Here is a 6,721-nt window from a genome sequence, read left to right as displayed (position 1 = left end):
GCATCTCTCTTTGAGGAGGCATAAGGACACTGTAATCTTGAGCTTCATAGATATGGTTGGTCCTTTGAGATTGTATCTACTCTCAGAGTGTGTATTCTCCTTTTCTGGGGCTTATGCAAGTTTTGTTTCCAGCCAGATATGACCTTTTGGAATGCTGGTCCCTGTGTTTTGTTATCTGGCATCCTACCACTACCCTTTCCTGAGAGATTTGGCTACATTTGTGCTCAGAACCATGGCGAGTATGTTTGGGAGTTTTTTTTTTTTTTAATAGTAGTGCCAGGTATCCAGCTGGAGACGTAGGGAGCAAAGGAAGAGATAAGACACTGGGAGCTAGAGGCAAGACCTGCCTACCATACCTAATGGCTGTCAGTTAAGGCTCCTTGCTTTACCCCAGCATCTCCCCACAGATGCTTGGGAACCCTGATATATATATACTGCTTTGTTCTAAGGGGACAGGCACAATATTATATATATTATCAATATATAAATAATAACACCAAGGCAGAGGTGTAGTCTCGTGTGATTGAAGTTTCCTTCCTAGTTTGGAAAACCATGAAATAAAACAAAGTGAGACAAAAAGGCAACAACAGCAGGCAGTCTAACTGAACCTCTAGGTGCACATGTGGAGACTGCTGTGCCCCTCCATCCTCAGCTAACGGGGCAGAGGACTCTTTGGAGGAGCTGTCAGTGGGGAGGTGAGTAACATGGAGGGGCAGCTAGGTCTGTTGTGGTCTGTCTTATGCATACCTTCCTGCATATACCTGTGTCTTAGTCAGGGTTTCTATTCCTGCACAAAACATCATGACCAAGAAGCAAGTTGGGGAGGAAAGGGTTTATTCAGTTTATTTCCACATTGCTCTTCATCACCAAAGGAAGTCAGGACAGGAATTCACACAGGGCAGGAACCTGGAGGCAGGAGCTAATGCAGAGGCCACAGAAGGGTGCTGCTTACTGGCTTACTTCCCCTGGCTTGCTCAGCTTACTTTCTTACAGAACTCAGGACTACCAGCCCAGGGATGGCACCACCCACAATGGGCCCTCTCACCATTGATCACTAATTGAAAATATGCCTTATAGCTGGATCTTATGGAGGCATTTTCTCAAGGGAGACTCCTTTCTCTGTGATAACTCCAGCTTGTGTCAAGTTGACACACAAAACCAGCCAGTACAACCTGTCTTCAATACCTGCCTTCATGAGGCACCATTGCTTAGGGACTCCTGGTGTCAGCCCTGCCCATCTGCTATGACTACTGCCTTCAGTGGGAAAGTGTGGTGTTAAGGCACCTTTTAGTCCAGGAAACCCTGGCTTTTGATTCCTTCCTAATTGAGCTTTTGTTGTGCAGCAGAGCTCCAGGCACCCGCGTCTCTCCCACCTGCAGTAATCTCCCCGAAAATGAGGCTATTGATACTTCAAACCCAGAGTTGCTTAAGACTATCATTACGTTTATCGCTCTTGTGCGCACTTGCATTCCATGTTTAGAAAGCAAATGCTGACTGTTCCTTATCTAATACTTTGATGGATGGAATTTTTAGGAAAATGATGTTGCATTTTGTTTTCTCTGTGGTAGCATAAAGACACATTTATAACGATTACTGAAGCTTCACTGAACCTTGATGTGAGCTTTTCCACCTCCCTCTTCACTGTTTTACTGCACCACCCAAGCTGAGCTGGCTAAACTGGCATTTTAATGCTGCCCTGACTGAGGTGATTAACTTGGGAGGAATCAGCTGACTAGTGGGTACCATTCCAGTTATGGGGAGGTGGGAGACTTGCACTCTCAGTAGGGTCTTACACCCTGGGTTCAAATCATGGCTTATGACATTAGCTTCTGCACTATTTGGCAAATTGCTAAAACACCCTGTGCATCAGTTTGTACTCCTGAAAATTCAGATGGCAATGATATCTATTTCATTACACTATTTGGGCCTAAATGAGTTAATTATTACTAATCACTTTTAAGTAGACTCTACTTCTGCTCCTCGGCATTAGGAAATGCCAGTCAAAGCCACAGCATAGTACTAACTCTCAGGCACTAGCTACTGTCAAAAACACTGAAAGCATGTCTGTCAATAAAGATGTGGAGAAACCAGGAGCCTTGTGTACTGTTGTAGGAATACAAATGGTGCATCTGCCTTGGAAAACAGCGTGGTGGTTCATCAAAAGCTTAAACAGGGGTTGAAGGTGTTATTGTGATAGACACTTATCTGTGTGTGAGGCTCTGTGATCAATCCCCTGCACATAAGTAACAATTAAGGCTGGAATGAGCACACACCCCAGCAATCCCACATCTGAGCATTCACCCAGAGGAGCTGAACTCAGGGGCTTGGAGAGTTACCTGAACACCCAGGTTTCTATCAATGTCATTTGCAATGGTTGAAGATAGAAGCTGCCAGATGTCCACTAGCAAATGAAGAGTAAACAAAACATATGCCACGATGGAACAATGCACAGCTTTAGAAAGGAGGTTTTGACACAGGCTATATAATGGATGATTCTTGGGGACATTATGTGGAGTGAAACAAGCCACATAAAAAAGACATGTGTTTTCTGATTCCTCTTAGGTGAGGTCCCTTGAATGGTGACATTCAAAAGTGTAGAAAGTAAGTAGCATGGTGGCTGCCAGACCCTGGAGAGGGGTGGGGATATATTTAAGGGTGACCTAATTTTAATCTGGAAAGAATTAAAAAAAAACAAATCATGATGCTCAATTTTATGGTTTGTATATTTTATTATAATTAAAAACCTTGGAAGGAAAATAGTGTGTGTCCTCCAGCAAGTGCTGGATTTGTAAGTTTTCAAGCTACTGCTGTTCATACATGGTGGGGTGTATGTCCTAGGCTCATTTCTTTGGACATAATGGTCTCAACAGATGAGCCTTCTGGTCTTTTGAGGGGAGTGGAGGTACTACCCACTCCTGCAGAGCTGGGGAGGTTGCCTTCCCTTGGCCTTGTTTCCGGAACCTTCTGCTGTGCTTTGACTCATTAGAGTGCTGCTGAACTGACAAGGGCCTCTGCCTGGTATCTAGGAATAGCCTTATCTGGTGTGTACCTTCTCAGTCTTTTCGCTTTCCTCTGCCTTGTGCATGTTTAGTCTTTCAGACACTGTATAAACATGAGGGTTTCCGTCTTTGTCCTCTGGGTTCTGTGTCTGACGGCCTCCTAAGGTTTTCCTGTATGTCTCGCTGGCAGGGAATTCAGCGCCCTAATATATTTATAAGAAGGTTTTTTTGACATGCACCACCCACCCACTTCCTCACTCCCTCACTTAAGAAATGCTTATTGCATTTCTACCTCTCCCAGATCCTCCTCTTCCAGTTACTGAGAGATTACTGCTGTGCACAAAGCAAGACAACAATATTCATGGACTTGCACTGCAGTGAGAAGTAGTAGACAATAATGGAGATGAATATGGCTAATATCTAGTGCATTTATTTGATTGGAAGAATGCTTAGGAGATAAGCAGAACAGAGGCAGGGAGAGCTGGGAGTGGGTAAGTAGTTTTAATCTTAGAGCCAAAGCAAAAACCTATGGCAAGCAGCAGGTGAACAGTATGTATATCCAGACAGAGGCCTAGCTATCAAGGCATAGGTTGAGGGAGGAGAGTTCATATGGGTTCCTGGTAGACTCTGGCTTTCCCCTTACTGGAATGGCAGGATCCTCTGTTGAGCACAGAAGGGATATCACCCGGATCAGGATCCTTGTGAGTGCTGTTTTCAGAGGAGACTTGAAAGGTGTTTTGTGGGCCATCAGAGTCTTCTGGAATAATCAAGGTTTAAGAGAGCTGGTATACAGCTTAATTGGTAGATAACTTGCCTAGCAAACACAAAGCCCTCAGTACCACATATGGCAGGCATGGTGGCACATGTTTGTAATCACAGTATTTGGGAGGTAGAGAGAGGAGGATCAGAGATTCAAGATCATCCTTGGTGACAAGGAGAGGGTTTTGAATCAATCTGGGCTAATGAGAACCTGTTTCACTTTTTAAAAAATCCAGGAAAGGGATGTAGTGGCTTTTCAGAGACAGCAGGTCTGGGCTGGGTTGTTGGCATCATGTGACATAGTATCAACATCCCTGACTGAAGATGGTTGCACTCACTGTCTCCTGTAGCATTGCTGTTCCTGTGGCTGCTATTCAGAGGAGGCTTGCATTTGTTCTGGCCCTCATCTACTGTCTGGTGGTACTTCCCATTTTGGTTGAGCCTTGATTTTACTGCTTCATTGCCCCTTGGTTCCTGCTGCACTATAGGTTTCTCTCCATGGTCGTTCTAAATCTGGCTTGTCTCCCTTGAGTCATTAGATCTTTTGCTATTTGCTATGTTCCTTGAAAGATTGTAGCAAGCCCCAGAAAGGCCAAGGAGGACATTTATACCTGCATTGTACTGCTGACAGTGTGAGCTGGACTATGAAACAGTAACCATGGCAGCAACAGAGATGATGTCTGTGTTGGTTAGTCTTGATAGTCAACTTGATTTGATGGAGAAGTGCCTAGGAGATGAGCAAGGCACTCTTCTGGGTGTGTCTATGAGGGTGTTTCAAGAGCTGATTAGCTAAGGCTCCTTGAATGAGGTGACACCATCCCATAGTTTTGGGGTCCTAATGGACTGAAAGGGGAAGAAAGAAGACATGAGCACAGGCATGTTCTCTGCTGCCATATAATGAACAGCACTGCTCCATATGGCTCTCTGCCAACAGGTCCTGCCTCAAGCCAGCCAATTATTGTCTGCATCCTTTGAAACCCAAACCCAAACAAATCTTTTCTCCCTTAATTATCACAGTAAAATAGTCTAACATATGCCATTACACATCACAAGCAGATCCCTAGAATCTCAGATACCTAAGGAGAGATAGAGCTGGGCCTTCATTACATAAATGGGAAAACTGAACCACAGAGTGGCTGTTTGCATGCATACTACAATTTTTTAGCAACAGAACTGCTAAAGACACCCAGTGTCTCAAGCCTTGTCCCATGGAGTGATGGTGGCAGCAGTTATCTGTCCTCAGAATCAGGTTTCTAGCTTGTGCTTCATCTTCTCTCCTCCCATATCCCCTGTGACCCAGGCCCTATAGCTATTTTATTTTTTTCTAGGAGAGAATTGAGATTCAGAGAGATTGGGGCGATTTGCCTATGGCCATAGCAAAACTTGGGATTAAAACCCAAGGGCACTGATTCTTCACCATTAGTACATTTTGGCTTCTAAAGCCAACTTTAGTCATTGAGCAGAGGAGAAGTGAATATGTGGATTGAACACTCTTTGTGGTAAAACCATTAAGAAACTGTTTATGGTTCTAATTGGTGTGAATCTGGGAGAATAGGGCCTAAAAATGAGGCAAACTAAAGTCTCATACAGTATCTAACTTTATTCAGAGCACCAGACAATTTAAGTTTAAGTTTAAGGGTTAAGAAGAGTCATCTGATTAAAGTGTACAATCACAAGGACAAGTTACATGTGGCAAAAACAAGCCATATTTTTTCATGGAGGCATATAAACAAATAGCAATAGCCAGTTGTGAAGAATAATCTAAAGTAAACTCATTTTTATCTGCTTCACCTGGAAGGGGCAGGCAAGCACATTCCATGAACAATTCTGTGTTTTTTGAAGAAACTGAGGTCACAAGACTTGTCTTGTTTTCTTGGAGTTCATTTACAACTCTCAGAGTACCCTTCACACAATTCCATTCTTGGATTGTGCTCTGACAGGAAACCACAAGGAAATTCCAAAAGGGAATTTCTTTCCTTTCCATACTATGTGGTTGAAGTCTTACCCTTTTTGGGAAGTAGACAGCATCAGAGACCCAACAAGAAATGTTAGCAATGAGTGAGAAATAGGCCTTGCTGCCCGGGGTAAGCCTGAAATAGAGTTTTAAAGAAGGCAGAATGAATCAGGAACACAGATTCTAGAACCACAGTGGCTTGTCTAGGAAAGTGACCCATCAGCTAGGAGACCCTTGGAATGTCCCCTCTCTGTGCAACTGTGTGATCTTGGAAAAATTAGTTAACCTGCAGTGCTTCAGTTTCTCATACTTAACATGTTACTTCATAGAGTCCTGGTGAATTAAATAAGTCTGTAGATAAGATTCATGTACATGCAAAGTGTGTAATGTTAAGCTGCTGTCACGTAGTCACCAGGGCTCTGCGGAGGCAGAACAAGTGTACTTTGCAGCTCTCAGGAAATGCCTCATGGAGAATGGGGGAGAGAGTATGGAGAGCATGGAGAACCAGAGCATGGAGAGGAGAGGCTTGGAGCAGATTCAGAGGGTGGACATGTAAGTCTTCATATAGTTCTGGGGCTATGAAACCCATTAGCATTTGGCAGGGCCTCATACTACATCACAACATGGAAGAAGGTGTTACTTGCAAGACAAAGCAGTGTGCTAGCTTTTGTTCCTTCCTCTTATTATAAAGCCACCTCATCTGACTTCCCAATGGCCCTACCCAGATGTTGTCAGTATATGACTTTGGGATTAAGCTTTCCATGTGAATATTTGGTGACACATTCAAACCATAGGAAGGGTATGTTTTCCCAACATTTATGACTATGAGAAGACCCTTTAAAATCCAATGAAAAGGAGCTGGGCATGGTGGAGTAATCCCTGAGCTTGGAAGGTGAGCCTGGAAGATTCTAAGTTTGTTGTTAATATTACCCATGGCCTGGTACCAAAAAGACCTTGCATCCATCTATCCATCCATCCATCCATCATCTATCTATCTATCTATCTATCT

Source organism: Grammomys surdaster, unplaced genomic scaffold, assembly GCF_004785775.1.
Source record: "Grammomys surdaster isolate TR1022 unplaced genomic scaffold, NIH_TR_1.0 220, whole genome shotgun sequence".
Taxonomy (NCBI): Eukaryota; Metazoa; Chordata; class Mammalia; order Rodentia; family Muridae; genus Grammomys; species Grammomys surdaster.
Note: the sequence above shows the minus strand (reverse complement) of the source record.